The 19,298-nt window shown below is 38.8% G+C and overlaps 1 pseudogene; it reads right to left on the bottom strand.

Annotated features, from left to right (window-relative positions):
• Positions 1-441: 441 nt before the first annotated feature.
• Positions 442-19,298, bottom strand: part of LOC132364365 (DNA polymerase eta-like) — a 165,046-nt pseudogene continuing 146,189 nt past the window's right edge.

The raw sequence follows: 19,298 nt of genomic DNA, 5'->3' as shown, positions 1-19,298 counted from the left end.
AGGGGAAGTGTGTGTGTGTGGGGGATAAATTAGGAGTTTGGGATTAACAGATACAAACTACTATACAAAAAGTAGATAAGCAGTAATGATTTACTGTATAGCACAGGGAACTATAATCAATATCTTGTAATAACTTACAATGGAAAATAATCTGAAAATAATGTAACTCAATTACTTTACTGTACACCTGAAGCTAACACAATATTGCAAATCAACTATATTTCAATAAAAAAAAGAAAAAGGGAGGACAGTTTCCTCCATCATGGACCTAAACAGGCTCTCAACAAAGTTGTTTTCCTTAAACACTGCTTAATCTGTAGATTATTTCATGAAAAAATATCTTGATTCAAACAACTTTGTTACTTTATCTCTTATTCCTTCTTAGAGAACATTGAGCTACCTCCTTCACATAGCTATGATAATGTTGGTGATTTCATTAATTCACTTCACTGTCCTTAAGGTGAAGACAGTACCTGTCAAGATAAAGCAGAAAAATGGAAAGAAACTAACAGTTTGGTGACACTATTAGAGCCGCTGGATCAACCCTTGCTTAAAGCTTGAATTGGAATTTTCATTTATATGAACCAATGCATCACCTTCATTGTATAAGACAGATGTGGGTTTTGATTACTTGCAGTTAAAAGCATCCTAATGAAAATATCTCCATTTAGAGTATAACTTGAAAATATGACTCAGATAAAGGTTCATTACCTCTGAGGGAAACCAAAGTTCTAGGTCACACTTTCTGCTTTAAGAAAACCAACTCTACCAAAATCCAGATTTATAAAACAGCAAATTATTTGCATTTTAAAAGGAGTTTAAAAATTTTTATAGGAGGCTCACTACAAGGTTTCATTATTTAGCCATTTTCTCCAGTGAATTTAAAATGTGATTTCCCTGATGTATCACCTAATGTATACTTTTTCAGGGACATATCGACTGTGTAAAGTAGAAGCATGCCGGTTCCAGGGTTCTGGGTAATTAAGTGTCATCTCAGTACTCAACCTCTGAGGGTACAGTAGTAGGCAATCTTCTGGGCAGATATCTCAGTTTCCTCCAGGAGTTAGTTGGAAGCTTGCAAAGAGTCTGGGATTTGTCATTAAACATTTCTGCTGTCAAGCAAATAAGAGTGATGACCAGACAGCACATACAGTTTCTGAAGATTTACTGAGGGGAATTCATGGAGCTGTGAGCTTAGCAGGTGTGTGGCTACCCAGTTGCTCACCACATTCTAGGAGTACACAGTGACCCTGGCCCTTGAACTTTAGGGTTTACAAGTAGGGTGACTACATGTCCTGATTTGCCCAGGACAGCCCCAGTTTATACCACCATGATTATGAATACCCCCCTCTACCAGTTCCTACTTATAAGCTGCATGACTGGGGGAACACCAGCACAGAGAGGCACATAGATCAAAGTAGTTTGAAGAATAGAACATCACAAGAAGGACTGAACAGGTCAGCATCTGGAAAACCAGGGTAGAGGCTACAGCAATAATTATGTAGGGAGAGCTTTTTAATTACTATCACATAAATAAAAATGGGGTTTATTGTTTGGCAGAGTAAACAGTAAATATATTGTTTTGTTTTTGAGATGAAAACAAAGACTGACATACGCTAAATAAACTCACAGACAATTAGCCAATGGCTAGAAGTGTTATAGATCAGTTATACAGCTTTCAGCTCCTAGGGCACAGAGTGATTAACTTCCTTTTTGCATCATGTTCACGCATCACATCACCCTTCCTTTTGAGCCAACACTTGGCCTCAGACTCCTTCTGTGGCAGCCACTGCCAGTTGTTGAGAGCTGGGACACGAGATCACACCTATTTGTGCTCCTTGTCATTTCATTCTATCTGCTCCTAAATGTCAGAATGGGTACTAACACGGCTATGGGTTTTGCAAGAAAATAAATGCAAAGCTTTTGGAAGAGAGACCAATGGATCCATTTGTCCATTCATTCCTTTTTTTAAAGATTTTTTGATGTGCACCATTTTTAAAGTCTTTATTGAACTTGTTACAATATTGCTTCTGTTTTATGTTTTGGTTTTTTGGCCGGGAGGCATGTGGGATCTTAGCTCCCCTGACCAGGGATCAAACCCGCACCCCCTGCATTGGACGGAGGAGTCTTAACCACTGGACCGCCAGGGAAGTCCCCGTCCAGTCATTCTTTTCAACAAATATTTATGTTTCATGGAAGAAAAGGAGTGAGACTGAATTCACAGATGTTAACAGTAAAGCAACATCCGACCTCATGGTGGGCAGAGGTGAAGAACTATAAGGTTTCCAAGTCAGCAGCCAATTACAAACTCACCTGTAAGAAAGAAATTGTAGTGCACATCTCCTTCCACAGCGGGGCACTCCAAGCTCATCACTGAAAACGCCCGCAGTTTTGCTTCAGCGAGCGGTTGGAGAACAAGTGCTTCCCGTCTTTTCTCCATACCTAGGGATTATTAAGTGGGTGAAATTAAAAGTACATTGGCAGGGCTCTGTGTGAATGAGGCGAAGCCATTTTAACATCAATCCCTATGGTTCCAGCAACTTATTCTAAATTAATTCATGTTCAAAAATGTGACAGAAATGTGTTAAATTTGAGAACAAATTGGACTTCAGATCTGTTTGGGTCTCCATTATACAAAGATGAAATAATTATATAAAAGATGGAAAAATTTGGGGGCAAAATAATTCTCATTCAAAGCTTTATTATGGTTTATCATTAAACTACAGTCAGCTTCACCTCAAACGCTCATGCCTTCATCAGAATGGGCAATATAGAATTCAAATTACATTTGGATAAGCAGAATTTTAGATAGATATGAGTCAGGTCTCAACACTTATTCAATATCTTTATCCCTGTGTCTGGGACAAAAATCTTTCAATATTTCCAAAGGCCCGATAGCATTTCCAAATCAGCAGTGGATGAAGCTGGGACCGCGCGGCTCCGATGATGCAAATACAAGTGTATGGGGTGGCCCTTATAACTTGTTTTTCGCATTACAAAATGAAACCATTAAAGGGGCGACCCTTACCTTTCCTAGTAAATAAAAGATTTTGAGGACCAAATCCTGCCAGGTTGGCATCAATGCCGCCGGGCGTGCTGACCCCCTTCCGAGCAGCGAGCGCGGCGCCCGGGAGCCCACGAGTTTCCGCCGGAGAGGGGAGCGCTGAGCGCTCCCCACCGCTCGCCCGGGCAGACGGAAAGGGCTAATTGGTTTGCAACTGAACAGCGAAATTAAAAGGCAGCATTAAAAGCCCAAGGGAGCAGAAGCCCAGATTGTGGAGCCGGCAGAGCGGCGGGCTTTGAGGGTCCCCGGGGCGAAAGGGGAAGGGACGGCGCGCCCGGCCGCGGGCAGATGGATCCCGGGCTCCCGCGGCCCGCGCCCGGGGGGCGGCGGCCGCATCAACATCTTCCCACTTGGTTTAAGTTTATTCTGGGCCGCCACGAGCTGGAACAGGAAATGTTCAGTCTTTCATGTCCGTTGGCGGGTTGCACTTCTGCACCTCCCGGCGAGCACTGATTAGTCAGTTGAGTTTTACCGCGTTTGAAGTTCACCATTTATTATTAAAGAGAAGTGGCAGTGATTAGTTCTGAGTCCTCAGAGAGCTAAATAAATATTTACCAAATAACGAGATTCAGCCCTACAAAACCGGCTCGAACAGGTTTCTGAAATGCCGGCGAGGACCCGAAGTGCCTCCCCCAGGCAGGAAGTGGAGCTGCGGCCTTCCGGGCGGAGGCAGACCTCTGCAGAAGGGCCAGTCGCTGGAAACCTTTGTGAGTCCCGGCAAAACGGAGAAAATCCCAGTCCTAAGTCCAACTCGGTGGTTTGCGGTTTTAAATGATTTTAGGGACGTCCCTCCTTGGTGGAGCAGTGGTTAAAAATCCGCCTGCCAATGCAGGGGACACAGGTTCGAGCCCTGGTCGCGGAAGATCCCACATGTCGGCGGAGCAACAAAGCCCGTGCGCCAAAACTACTGAGCCTGCGCTCTAGAGGCCAGGAGCCACAACTACTGAAGCCGGGGCGCCTAGGGCCTGTGCTCCGCAATAAGAGAAGCCACTGCAATGAGAAGCCCGCGCACCGCAAGGAAGAGTAGCCCCCGCTTGCTGCAACTGGAGAAAGCCGATGCGCAACAACGAAGACCCAATGCAGCCAAAAATAAATAAATACATTTAAAAAACCATGCATATAAATGATTTTATAGGCTGTGTTTCTCTTATAAAGGCAGAGGTGAATGTCAAGCTAAACTTTGAACTTTCCTGTTAAAACAATTTAAACAATAAAGTAGCATTTTATTGCTCAAACAATTAAGAGGGTTGATTTGTGTTGCTTCCAACATTAGGATTTTCTTAGCCCCAGTGAGACAGGCTGGGACCTGGGACCCTTTGCTGGGACCTGGGCCCCTTTGCTGCAACGCTTGCCCCTGGACACATTGCTCCTCCAGCAACAAAATACAAAGAAACTGTATGGGACTAAAAATAACTGCATGCATGCCCAATTAGGGCAAATTCTGGACCCAAAATATAGAAAGAGACCAAAAAACCCAATTGCCACTTTTCAAGAGCCTGGAGCAAAAGCAGGGTACTGAGCATGTCTCCTGCACACACCACCACCAGAGGGGTGGGCAAAACATCTAAGCCACCCCTCCAGCAGGACCCCTGGACACACCCCTACCGTCACCCCATATAAAGAACAAGCTTGCGCCCCTCCAGGAGCAACCAAGCAAGGGAACCTGTTGTTTGTTCTCACTCCCCGCTGCTGCAGCAGGGGCCCCAATAAAGCCTTGCCTCAATTTCTTGTCTGGCCTCTAGTCAATTTCTATTGATTCGGGAGGGCCAAGTGTCCTGGTCGGTAACACCAGTATGCTCCAAAATATACTCAGATTGTGAACATTGAAAAGAGCGTATTTAGACGGCTTATTGGGCAAACAACTTACAAGATGGCATCGTTGTCAAAAGCATTCATGGTGGTTATCTTTAAAACCTTTTTTTCCCTTAGTATTAGACGAATACTTTAGAGCATGTAGAATATGCATGTATTCGCGCATCAATATCATGCTATCGGTATCTGAAGTTTTGTATCATGATTTTTTCAGCCACACTTTTTTAGTGAGAATTTTCTATTGACATTAAAAATTTCTAGAAAACATTACTAATTGTTGAACATTGAGGTGGTTCCCAGATTCCGCTATTATAAATAGCACAATTGACATAGTTATACATAAGTCTGTTTGCATCTTTCTGATTAGTCCGTTAGGAAAAATGCTCAGGTATGGAATTACCAAGACAAGCATATGAAAAAATTTAAGCTTCTTAGTGTATCTTGCTGAATTTATAGAATGTAAATTGAAGGCATTTAATAGGTAAAAAACCATTTTAATTTGAATTTCTTTGGTTATGAGTTGGGTTTAATATACTATGAGTTCTTTCAGAACAGGGCCATTTTTTGCTCATCACTGTATACCTGGTGTCTTGTGTAATACCAGGTACATACTTGGTACTCAATAAATATTTGTTGATTGAATAAGTAAAAGATGAATAAATGTTAGCAGGATAGTTGAGTTTCTTTTTTTGTCAATTTCTTTTTCATATTGTTCAGTTATCGATTATTGTGACAGTGGTCTTTTTCTTATTAATTTAAACTGTGTTTTACATAATTAGGATTTAATCTTTTGTCACATATGCGGCAAATCATGTGCCCTCCCCAAAGCATAAATATGTGTGTTTGTGTGGGTGTGTGTTTGAGTACTTTTCGATTTCCAGAAGTTAAAAAATAATAATTTCATAAGTATTTGTGACACCCTTTTTTAAAAATAATTATTTATTTAAAATTTTTGGCTGTGTTGGGTCTTTGTTGCGGTGCGCGGACTTCTCATTGTCGTGGCTTCTCTTGTTGCGGAGCACAGGCTCTAGGCGTGCAGGCTTCAGTAGTTGTGGCACGTGAGCTCAGTAGTTTTGGCTTGCGGGCTCTAGAGCTCAGGCTTAGTAGTTGTGGCCCATGGGGTTAGTTGCTCCGTGGCATGTGGGATCTTTCCGGACCAGGGCTCGAACATGTGTCCCTTGCACTGGCAGGGAGATTCTTAACCACTGTGCCACCAGGGAAGCCCGACACCCTTTTTAAAAAAAAAAAAAAAAATTTTGTTTATTTATTTGGCTGTGCTGGGTCTTAGTTGCGGCATGCAGGATCTAGTTCCCGCATGCGGGATCTAGTTCCCTGACCAGGGATCAAACCCAGGACCCCTGCATTGGGAACGAGGAGTCTCAGCCACTGGACCACCAGGGAAGTCCCTGTGACACTCTTTATCACATACACAAATTAATTTGCTATAGCTGTGCAATCTAAGATTTGAGGCAGTTTTATATATTTTAGGCAGCACATTCTCCTTGTTTACCAAGTTTTTCCTTGGCCTTGAAGTTTTTTCCAGGACATAATGCATCAAGTAAAAGGGCATTGCAATTTTAGTCTTAGTCTGACAAACGCTAGGCTCAAGACCTGTTGTCATACCAGGGAAAGATCTGTCAACTCCTTAGTTCCCAAACAACTATCTAATAAATGCTTCTTGCTGCTCTTCCATTTGCCCTTTTGTTTTCGTGTTCATTATTATTAAAGCCATGAATAGAAAAAGGATCTTTGCTTCTTAAGGGGTTTTCTGCACATATCTCATTCCAAATGAACATGTAATCCCCTTTGTTATTCCACCTGGTTGTGGTTGAAATGACATAGTGTTAGGGACCGTGGGATGGAAACGGGTTGCAGTTATTCCAAGCAGTAATGATTTAAAACTTTGGGAGTATGGATATCTAATGGAGAGAGACATTAAGCCTTAGATTTCTTTTCTTTGCTAAGCATTCCCAGAAATAAAAGCATGATATAGGAGCCAAAAACTTGTCTAAGGCAAACACTACAGTATTTAAGTCACAAAAGCTGACAAGATTGCATATTCTACGTACTTTTGTAAGGTTAGGCTTGAGGCTTAGAGATGGGAAAGGAGCTCACTTGGAGTAGATTTTTTTTCTTCTTCTTACATCAGCACCAGTTTGGGTTACCTGAAGCTCTGTTTCATTTTGTCGTTACTCTAGACATAGAGCAGTTTCTACCTGAGACACTGCTGGCCTGAACTAGAAAAACGTCTGTGAACCCAACACTTGTCTTCTGTTCAAGGGATACACACCATGTGGGATTGTTTAAAAATAGTTATTCAATAAGCATTCAATAAGCATTTAGCATGTGCTTTCTGGGTTGCTTGTTTGACTTTTTCAGATGCTGAAGGATGTAGGCTTTAGTGGGAAAGACAGTGAAGGACAGTTAACCTGATCAGATTCTGAGTGGTTTACCACTATCTGTCCTTCGAGGCCCCTTGAGTTCCTGGAGTCTTCTTGGATAACTCTATAGTCAACACTGACATGTTCCTTTCTGTCTACCTTTCATTCAAAAATATTGAAGCCAAGTATGTATAGTGAACAACAACACAGGCATGGTTTTTATTTTCATACAGTTAACTTTCCAGTAGGAGGAAACAGGCAATAAATAAGGGCACAAGTAAATACGGCAATTTCAGATGGTGAAAAGCTCTGTGAAGAAAACGCGTGCCAGAGTATGTGGCAGGTGGGGTGAGCGGCTGGCTGACGCTGGATGGTCAGGGAAGGCTTTTTCAATGGGCAACACAGGACGCAAGATCCTACTGAAAACAAGCAGCCAGCTGTATCAGGGGAGGGACTGGCCACTACAGAGGGCAGAAGGCAGGTAAGAGCTTGGATGATTGAGGAATAGAAAGAAGACCAGTGTGTCTGAGGCTAGTGAAAGTGAAGATGTGCGGTAGGAGATGGGGTCTCAGAAGTCAGCAGGCCTCAGGACATCTAAGCCTTTGTGGTACTTTGGTGGAGTGTACTTTTTCTTTTTTTCCTGCCAAGTGAAATAGGAAGCTATGAGAAGATTTTCAGTTTCACAGTACAAGCTCTGATTTGGGTTTTCAAGCGATGGTTCAGATTGCCGTATGGCAAATTGACAGAGAACGTGAGAAGTGGAGGCAGAGGGACCAGCTGAGAGTCTGGCACTCCCTCATTTTCAAACTAATGCTCTGAAGGTGTCCCTAGTAGTGGGTTACAAGCTCCTTTAGGACGAGAACATGCTACTTCTCCTCTTTCTATTCCTTTTCCTCATCCTTCTTTCTTTTTTTGTCTATTACTCCTAGAGGCTCAAACAGTGTGAGCAACATAATGGGCTCAATCAAAACTTGCAATGATCTGGATGACTTTTCTGCAAATTACTCCCAGGACTTTTTGGATGTAGAAATGGCCCGGTGTATTTGCCATTTGCTTTGAATGTGTGGAATCAAGTGATTTCAGCTCCTTGGAAGAAGGTAACTGCATAATGAAGAGGTGATGTTTTCTTTTTTCTTTTTTTTTCTCAGTTCTATTGAGGTATAATTGACAAAAAAAATTATAATTTATTTAAAGTGTACAGCATGATGAACTGATGCAGGTATACATTGCGAAAGGATTCCCACCTCACATATTTATTTTTTTTCCTTTTTGGTGGGAACACTTAAATTCTACTCTCTTCACAAATTTCAATTATACAATACAGTGTTATCAACTATAGTCACCATGTTATACATTAGATCCTCAGACTTTAATCATCTTAAAACTGAAATCTTGTACACTTTTATCAGCCTCTCCCTATTTCCCCGACGCCCCATACCCTAGAAATCATTATTCTACTCTATGTTTCTATGAATTTGACTTAATGACCCTTTCAATGTACTATTGAATTTGGTTTGCTAATATTTTGTTGAGGATTTTTGCATCTATGTTCATAAGGGCCATTGGCCTATAATTTTCTTTTCTTGTAGTGTCTTTCTCTGGCTTTTGATAGCAAACTAATGCTGACCTTGTAAAATGAGACTGGGAAATGTTCCCTTCTCTTCTGTTTTCTTGGAAGAGTTGGGAAGGGTTGGTATTAATTCTTCTTTAAATGTTTGGGAGAATTCACCAGTGCAGCCATCTGTTTCTTCCTGTGTTGGGAGGGTTTTAAACACTGATTCAATCTCCTTACTAGTAATTGATCATTTCAGATTTTCTATTTCTTTTTTTATAAAAATATTTATTTATTTATTTATTATTTATTTGGCTGTGCCGGGTCTTAGTTGCAGCATGCGGGATCTTCACTGTGGCATGTGGGATCTGGTTCCCTGACTAGGGATCGAACCCGGGCCCCATGCATTGGGAGTGCAGAGCCTTAGCCACTGGACCACCAGGGAAGTCTCTGGATTTTCTATTTCTTTATGAGTCAGTGTTGGTATGTTATATGCATTTAGGAATTTATTCATTTTCTAGGTTATCTAGTTGTTGGCATGTAATTGTTCATAGTAGTTTCTTATGATCCTTACTATTTCTGTGTTATCAGTTGTAATGCCTTCTGTCTCATTTCTGATTTTTATCTATTTGAGTATTTTTTCTGTTTTTCTTAGTTAGTCTAGCTAAACTTTGTCAATTTTGTTTATCTTTTCAAAGAACCAGCTCTTAGTTTCATGGATTTTTTTCTCTAGTCGTTTTAGTCCCTTTTTCATTTATTTACACTCTGCTTTGCTGTTTCCTTCCCTCTACTAGCTTTGGATTAGTTTGTTCTTTTTCTAGTTCTTTGAGGTGTAAAGTTAAGTTGTTTATTTGAGATCTTTACTTTTTCTTAGTATAGGAATTTATTGCTGTAAACTTCCCTCTTAAAACTGCTTTAAGTTTTGGTATGTTATCTATTTCTATATTCATTTGTCTTAATTTTCCTTTTGATTTCTTCTTTGTCCTATTGGTTGCTCAGGAGCATGTTGTTTAATCTGCACATATTTGTGAATTTTTCAGTTTTTTTCTTTTAATTGATTTCTAGTTTTGTACCATTGTGGTTGGAAAAGATGCTTGATGTGATTTCAGTCTTTTTAAATATATTAACACTTATTTTGTGGCCTAACACACGATCTATCCTGGAAATGTTCCATGTACACTTGAGAAGAATGTGTATTCTGCTGCTGTTGGATGGAATGTTCTGTATATGATGGTTAGTTTAGTGTGTAGTTTAAGTCCAGTGTATCCTTATTGATTTTCTGTCTGGATAATCTATCCGTTGACAAAAGTGGGATATTGAAGTTCCCTATATTATTGTATTGTTATCTATTTCTCCTTTCAGATCTGTTAATATTTGCTTTATACATTTAGATGCTTTGATGTGGGTGTATAAATATTTATAATTGTTATATCTTCTTGATGACTTGACCCCTTTATAACTGTATAGTGATCTTATTTGCCTCGTTACAATTTTAGCTTAAAGTCTATTTTGTCAGATTTAAGTGTAGCTATCCCTCCTCTCTTTCTATTTTTATTTACATGGAATATATTTTTCCATCACTTCACTTTCAGTCTATGTGTGTCTGTAAAGCTGAAGTGAATCTTTTGTAGGCAGCATATGGTAGGATTTTTAAAAAAAATTCGTTCAGCCACTCTATGTCTTTTGATTGGAGAATTTAGTCTATTTAGATTTTTAAAATTATTTATTTATTTTTATTGGGGCATAATTGATTTATAATATTATATTAGTTTCAAATATACAATATAGTGATTCAAAAATTTTATAGATTATACTCCATTTATAGTCATTATAAAATATTGGCTATATTCTAGTCCATTTACATTTAACTTAATTATGGAGTTACTATTGCCATTTTATACATTGTTTTCTGGCTGTATATAGTTTCTTTTTTCTTCTCTTGCTCTCTTCCTTTGTACTTTGGTGTATTTCTGTAGTGGTCTGTTTTGATTCATTACTTTTTATTTTGTATCTCTGCCATAGTTTTTTGTTTTGTGGTTACCATGAGGCTTACATAATACATCTTATAGTTAAAATGGTCAATTTAAAACTGATAATGACTTAACTTCTAATGCATACAAAACTCTATATTTTCACTTGCCTCCCACATTTTGTTTTTGATGTCACAATTTACATCTTTTTATGTTGTGTATCCATTAAGAAATTATTGTAGTTATAGTTATTTTTAAAGCTTTTTTCTTTTAATGTTTGTACTAGAGTTATAAGTGACTTACTTGTCACTGTTACAGTCCTAGTGAATTCTGAATTTAACTATATATTTACCTTTACCAATGAGTTTTATACATTCACGTGTTTTCATGTTATTGAGTATGCTTTTATTTAAACTTGATCAATTTCCTTTAACATTTCTTGTAAGACTGTTTCTCTTAGGCTGTCTTCATTTCTTTTCATTCTTTTTTCTTTGTTCTGTTCTGCAGCAGTGAATTCCACCATTCTGTCTTCCAGGTCACTAATCCGTTTTTCTGCCTCAGTTATTCTGCTATTGATTCCTTCTAGTGTAGTTTTCATTTCAGTTATTGTATTGTTCATCTCTGTTTGTTCGTTCTTTAATTCTTCTAGGTCTTCGTTAAACTTTTCTTGCATCTTCTCTATCTTTGCCTCCATTGTTTTTCCGAGGTCCTGGATCATCTTCACTATCATTATTCTGAATTCTTTTTCTGGAAGGTTGCCTATCTCCACTTCATTTAGTTGTTTTTCTGGGGTTTTATCTTGTTCCTTCATCTGGTACATAGCCCTCTGCCTTTTCATCTTGTCTATCTTTCTGTGAATGTGGTTTTTGTTCCACAGGCTGCAGGATTGTAGTTTTCCTTGCTTCTGCTGTCTGCCCTCCACAGCAAGATCTTTTTTGATTCACCAATGTCTCATTGTGGCTTCTCCTTTGTCTTTGGATGTGGGGTATCTTTTTTGGTGAGTTCCAGTGTCTTCCTGTTGATGATTGTCCAGCAGCTAGTTGTGATTCTGGTGTTCTCACAAGAGGGAGTGAGAGCACATCCTTCTACTCTGCCATTTTGGGTTCCTCCATGAGTCTTTTATCTATTACCCACATTTGCAATCTTACTCAGTGATGATAAAGATCTCAAAAAAAGTGAATCTTTAGTTGATACACTAAAAATACTTTTCACTTTTGCATATTCTATTTATATGGTTGTAATTTTGGAGTCTCCTAATTCGTTAGCCCTAACCATAGAGGTGCTTATGTAGGTCCTGAGATGTTTACAGTAATCTTTTGTGATATTCTGTCCCAGCTTACACTAAGTGAAGACTAGGGGGTGATGTTGAAATCACATCACTCCCAATTCATATGTTGAAATAACCCCTAATATGATAGTATTTGGAGGTGGGGCCTTTGGGAGGTGATGAACTCATGAAGGTGAAGCCCTCATGAATGGGATTCATGTCCTTATAAAAGGGACCCCAGAGAGCTCCCCCTCCCCTTCAGCCATGTGAGAACACAGTGACAAGTTAATGAACCACTAAGCAGGCTCTCATTAGACACCAGATTTGTGCCTTGATCTTGGACTTCCCAGACTCCATAATTGTGAAAAACAAATTTCTGTTGTTTATAAGCTATCCAGTCTATGCTATTTTTGTTATAGCAGCCCAAACTGACTAAGACAATACCTCATAATGTCTCTTTGAGAATTAATTGAGATGGTATATATAAAGTATTTGGCATATTGTTAATGCTCAGTAAATGTTGACTATGGTCATTAGGTCATTTTCTTATTATAGTAGTGAAACCTATTCATTACAGCCAGTTAAGAAAATACAGAAAAACAAATCCTCCACACTGTTGGTGGGAATGTAAATTGGTGCAGCCACTATGGAAAACAGTATGGAGGTTCCTCAAAAAACTAAAAATAGAGTTGCCATATGATCCAGCAATCCCATTCCTGGTCATATATTTGGAGAAAACTCTAACTCAAAAAGATAACGCTCTCCAATGTTCATAGCAGCACTATTTAAAATAGCCAAGACATGGAAGCAACCTAAATGTCCATCAACAGATGAATGGATAAAGAAGATGTGGTATATATACACAATGGAATATTACTCAGCCATAAAAAAAGAATGAAATAATGCCATTTGCAGCAACATGGATGGACCTAGAGACTATCATATTAAGTGAAGTAAGTCAGAAAGAGAAAGACAAATACCATATGATATCACTTATATGTGGAATCTAAACTATGACACAAATGAACTTCTTTACGAAACAGAAACAGACTCACAGACATAGAAAACAAACTTATGGTTACCAAAGGGGAAAGGCGGTGTGAGAAGGATAAATAAGGAGCTTGAGATTAGCAGATACAAACTACTATATATAAAATAGTAAACAGCAAGGTCTTACTGTATTGCACAGGGAACTATATTCAATATCTTATAATAAACCATAATGGAAAAGAATATGAAAAAGATATATATATATGTGTGTGTATATATATATATATATCTGAATCACTGTGCTGTATACCAGAAACTTACACAACATTGTAAGGCAACTATACCTCAATAAAAAATAGAAAGAAAATATAGACAAACAAAAGGAAATAAAATTATGCATAATTCCATAATCCAGAGATAAACAGAGATATCTACTCTCCATCATTTTCTCTGTGTATATTTTTATTTCACAAAATTTGATTTTATTATATTGTACCTATTGTTAACAGCTTTGTACATCATTATATAATCTTCTAAAAGTTAATCAAGACTAGGTGAATAAAATTCTATTGTATAAGTGTACTGTACTGTAGTTTATCCTACCAAATCTCTTTTGTTTGATCTTTATGATTGTTTCCAATTTTTTTACTGTTGCAGAGAGTCCTGCAATAAGCATTCTTATACAAACTTTCCCCCCAGATATCCGTTAGAATTTTGTTGGTTCGATCATAAAAGTATAGTTGCTCAGTTGAATAGTATCTATGTTTTTAGGATTTTGGATCCTTACTGACTAATTGGCCACCAGAAAGTTGTTAAAATTTATATTTTAATCAGCAGAATATGAGAGTAAGTGTTGCCCTGTACCTTCATCAATACTAGGCATTTAGCTTTTAAAACAAACTTTCACTCATTTCCTTAATACTTTTTGAGGCACTATTCTAGGCATGATGGTACAGTAGTGAAAAAAAAACAGACAAAAATCTCCCTGTTCTCATGAAGCTAACATTGAGTATGTTAGATGATGTAGTTGCTGTAGAGGAAAATAAAGCAGAGCAGGAAGAAACAGAATATCTGTTTTGTGGGGTTGGGGGAAGTGCAATTTCATGCAGGGAACCAGGGAAGTTCTCACTGAGAGGTGAATTTGGGCAAAGACCTGAAGGAGGTGAGAAAGTGGGTCTTGAGGATATTCAGAGGGTGAATATTCCATGCAGAGGGAAGAGCAAGTGCAAAGATCCTGAGGCAGAAGCATTCTTGGCATGTTTAAGAAATACTAGGAGACCAGTATAGTCAGAGTGAGATGCATAAAGAGGAGAATAAAAGGTCATGAGGTCAGAGAGGTAGCTGAAGCTTAGGTCATGTAGGGAACATTACACCATTATAGGGACTCTGAATGTCACTCTGCATGAGATGGGGAGTAATTGCAGATTTTTGAGCAGAGGAGAGGCATCATCCACCTTACGTTTAAAGGATTACTCTGCCTGCTGTGTTGAGAATAGATTGAAGGGAGACAGGATGAAAGTAGTAGGGAGGCTGATTAGAAGGCTATGGCAGTAATTTAGAAAATAGAGGTTGGTAGCTTTGACCAGGGTAGTAACAGTACAGTTGATGAAAAGAAGTCCAGAAGTAGGTGCAGTGAAATGATGAGAGATTTGCTGATGAGACAAAGAGAGGAGGCAAGATTTTTGATTTGAGCAGCTGGAAGGATGGAGTTACCATTCACTGAGGTGAGGAAGACTGCAAAAAGAATAGGTATGGGGGTAGATTAGGAGCTCAGTTTGGGTATGTTACCTTTGAGATGACTTTTAGATGTCCGTGTGGTGGTGTTACATGGAGAGTTGAATACACGAATCTAAACTTCAGGGGAGAAGTTCAATGTGGAGGGAGTAGTGGTTTAGGGAGGTGCGTGGGTAAGGTTTAGGGAGAATTTTTTTATGGTGTGATAGATTATACCGTTTGTTTGTTGATGGAAATGATCCAATAGAGAAGGAAAAACTGATGATACTGGAGAGGAGAGAATAATTGGCGCAATGTCATCAAGTAGGTAAGAAGGAATGGGATCTAGAAGACAAGCGGAAGGGTTGTCTTTAGATAGCAACAGAAACAATTCATCTGGAGTAATGGGAAGGAAGGCAGAATGGTTGAATGTGTACACAGGTTTATGGCTAGACATGGTGGCAGAACCTTGTGGAATTTCTGTTTAATTTGCTTCTATTTTCTTGGTGAAATAAGTAGTAAAATGGTCAACTGAGAATGAAGGGGCTTGGACAAACCCACTGAGATCTATTGAAAGCACATCACTCTTGCGGCAGTGTGGGGGATGGGCTGCATGGGGCAATGCCGACCTGAAGAGACCACTGCAGTCATTCTCAGCGGGAGATGCTGAGGACCTGGATAGGGAGGTGGTGCTAGACATGGAGAGAATGCATACATTCTAGCTATGTTTTGGAGATAGGACACTCAGAACTTACTGATGGATTGGGAGTGGGTGCGAGGGAAAGGATATCAAGCATAATACTGCTTTGAAAAGCATTCTAAAGAGCCAGCAAATTACAATGGCTTCCATTATATGGAAATGAAGGCCTAGGAGCTCTTAGTATTTTGAGTCAACTGGAGCACCCTACAGATCTTTTCTTTTCTAAAAACCTCTCCTAACATTCTGAAAATCTTTGATTTTTAACATAGTATGGTTAAAAAACCCAGCACACATGATTTAGAGAAGTTGTTGGTAATCATTGGGCTCAGTGAGTGGGTAGTACATCCTTGTTTTGCAGATGAAGAGACTGAGGCCCAGAAAGGTCAATGAAGCTAATTACAAATGTTGGGGGCAGGAATTAAACAAAAAGTTCTTATTAATTTAGAATAATGAAAAGCAATTTACATCTTAAATTGCAGATATTAACTACATGCTTATTTTGTTTTGTATAATGCCTAGGACAGAATCCCATGCAAACAGGTGCTTAAGAAATATATTTGGCAATGATTCTGCATGAGGCATTAATTGCCATTAATTGTTTACAAACCCTTCTAAATATGTATAACAGATCTCACAATATTGGCAGCCTCTTACATTAAGGTTATATGATTCTCTAGCTCTTCGTGGAAGAGAGATGGGAACTTAGGTGTCCCACAGGTAAGATACTCTTTCTTAGATAAAAATGTGAAACTGAAACTGAGCAGACCGATGTAGAGGCCTTCCTGGTGACAGAACCCCAGTGCATCCCCTGCTTATTAGTGATGAAGAAAAAGATTGTGGCAATATACTGTGGCCTTCTAGGCCCTCCATGAGTAGAGAGAGAAAGAAACAAGCCCTAGCAGTTGATGACTGGAAAAGCTAAGGAATGTAGAAATAAAGATAGGGCAGTCAGGCAGAGAAATAACCATAACTTAAACAATAAATCAGCCTCAAGTACTCTCAGTTCCATTTCAAAGGTAAAGATAAAGTCTAATGCTCATTCCTCAGTTGTTCTACAGAAACCAGACCCCAACCAGACAGAGAATGATGACCATGAGCATGGAGCCCCTAGACTGGCTGGAGCCTGAAGACTGATAACGTGATCAATCTCTGTGACCTCACCTGGTTACCTCACCACACACCAATCAGAAGATTGCATGAACTGATCACATTCCCCATGACCCTCATCCTCACTTTGTCTTTAAAAACCCATCCCTAAAAACCATTAGGAAGTTCGGGTCTTTTGAGCATTAGCTGTCCGTTCTCCTTGCTTGTCACCTTGCAATAAACGCTACACTTTCCTTCACCACAACCTGGTGTCAATAGATTAGCTTTGCTGTGCGTTGGGCAAGTGGACCGAAGTTTGGTTTGGTAACAAAATTGAATGTTTGTTATGTCCTGAATCTCTGCTTTCAGCAGAAAAGTAAAAAGTAGACAATAACTTTAAAACACTGATTTATTGAAGTTTCACATAGGATCCAAATTTTTTTGGTTTATACCTAACTCAAAATTTGAGTGTTTGATACTGGAGTTTCAATTCTATGTTTTAAAAGAACTATTGCTGTGCCAGTCACCCTTGTTTCTGGAATATGGTAACTTCCCCTAAAAAAGCAAACATTGGCAAAGTACTATGGTATAATATAGTGCATATTTATTTGTTGCCTTAGAACTTTTTCCTTCACTAACTTAAAAATTCTTTTATTAAGCACTCTCTAAATGTCTAGTTTTTTTTGGCAAGGCTTTGTGTTTCCAACTTGAATATCAGCCCTTTGAGGGTAAGAAAGATTCTCTATTTCTGAGCATGCTTCACATAACACAATACATAGTAGCTATTATGAATGTTACTTCAATAAAAAAATAATTGAAATCCTTAAACTTTAGTTTTTCATTTAGTAGATATGCTTTAAAATGTCACTTTTCCCTCTGTGTACAAACATACATGTACAGAACCACACTGTCTTTGGATTCATCTACCTCTGACAATTAATTATCTAATTAATTAATCATCTGATAATTAAAATGACCTCCTTTTGGCTGATATTGGATCCCAAGAAAGGTTCAAAAGAAACTTGACACATCATGTTGTGTCATGTTCCATTGCGAAACACCCCTGCTGTTTCTCATATTATGTCATATCTGATCACATGGTAGTAGCGTTAAGTTGAACAAAACATGGTGACATATCAGAAAACCCAGTACATTCGATTTATATGAAGTCACTCATTCTTCACTCTTTCAAAATGGTATAGTCACTAGGCAAAGTTGGCAAATTTAGCATGTTTTAACCATCAACAAATCTAGGACTGCTATTTGTCAAGCAATTCATATACTGGATTTAGCCCTTTTCTCAATTTCGAATTCAGGATTTTGATTATGGCACTTTGGACAACGTATGGGTTTATGCGGCTTACAGTTCTTGCATGATCTTGTATTTCTGTCTACAGAATTCTTAAGTTAGCTTTAGTTCTCACAGTGGCAGAAATAGAGTTTTTTAGTGGATTTGGGACATACAATTTTTCTCCCTCTGTCTCCAAAAAAAGTGATTAACAAGAATTATTAGACTTGAAATGGAAACTCTGCAGGAAAACTCTAATTTCATAGTCTTCATTTGGTATTCTATATTCACGGCGGCCTCAGTTATGGCAGTATTATTGCCTTTATATTTATGGAAACATTTTTGGTTGCAGGGTGGTGTACTGATTTCCAAAATGAAACTAGGATTCCATGGCCTGTGGAATACATTGAGCCCATGGAGATATAATACATCTTTAGCATTGTATGTTAAACATTTTAACATACAGTACGCATGAGCCTTAGCTCAAAACTCCAACTTTCACTTACTGTGATTAATGTATTATGTTATTATGGAGTAATATGGAATTTAGGGAGGACCTACACAGTAAAAGTGACCTATGGCTGACACACTGTATCTTTAACAAGCTACAGATGACATGGGTCTCTTCTCAAAGGGGATATTGGCTTTCTGTATATAATTAATAACAAGAAAACTGTATCCTGACTTTAAGGCCTGCAGTAGCATCCTGGAACAAAAAGGGCCATAAATTAACATCAATTATGCATTAAAGTTCCAATTAACCTGGCTGACACTGATATACTTTAACAAGGCACATTTAGATAAAAGAAGAAACTCTCTAATTACTTGGAACAGGACCTTATGACCCATTCTGCTCTTTTATCCCAATTCCAACCTAATGAAGAATGAAGACAGAGGGAGAAAGTTCTGCAGAAGGTAACAATGCAGCACCAGAACATATCCTCTGGGATACCATTTTACCATCAAAAATTCTCCACCATGAATATTCTATTGTATTTGTATTCTTAAAAACAAATACCCTCATTGAAGAAGAAGGGTATTTTAAGGTTGAAAATGGTGTCATCCTTTGAGATTTCCCAGCAGAACCCGCTGAGCATATTATAAACTTGAAACGGAAGCCCCCCATTCTGCCTGGACCTGCTTTAGATTCATTCTCTAGGAGAGGAGTTCATTGGTTACTATTCCCTCTGCATTGCTCACTCTCCCTGTCCCTCAAATCATTGGACAGCCTTCCTGTTTCCATTTCATTTGGGTAGAGCATTCTGGTCCCTGGTCCCCATCTGTTCTCCAGGTGGCTCTTTGGATTTTGTTCATTTTTGTCTTCTGTCCACTCCCTGGGCATCTTGCCCACTTACTTCTCTAGGTTTTCGTGTCCCTCCTGGTGTCCCTTGGTCAGTTAACTTCATCCAAAATTGTGTATGCACCGTCTAGGCTGCACATTACATGCACTGAAGTATTTCTTCACCTGAAAACAC

This window comes from Balaenoptera ricei, chromosome 4 (assembly GCF_028023285.1).
Source record: "Balaenoptera ricei isolate mBalRic1 chromosome 4, mBalRic1.hap2, whole genome shotgun sequence".
NCBI classification, from domain to species: Eukaryota; Metazoa; Chordata; class Mammalia; order Artiodactyla; family Balaenopteridae; genus Balaenoptera; species Balaenoptera ricei.
This window is presented reverse-complemented; position numbering and strand designations above follow the sequence as displayed.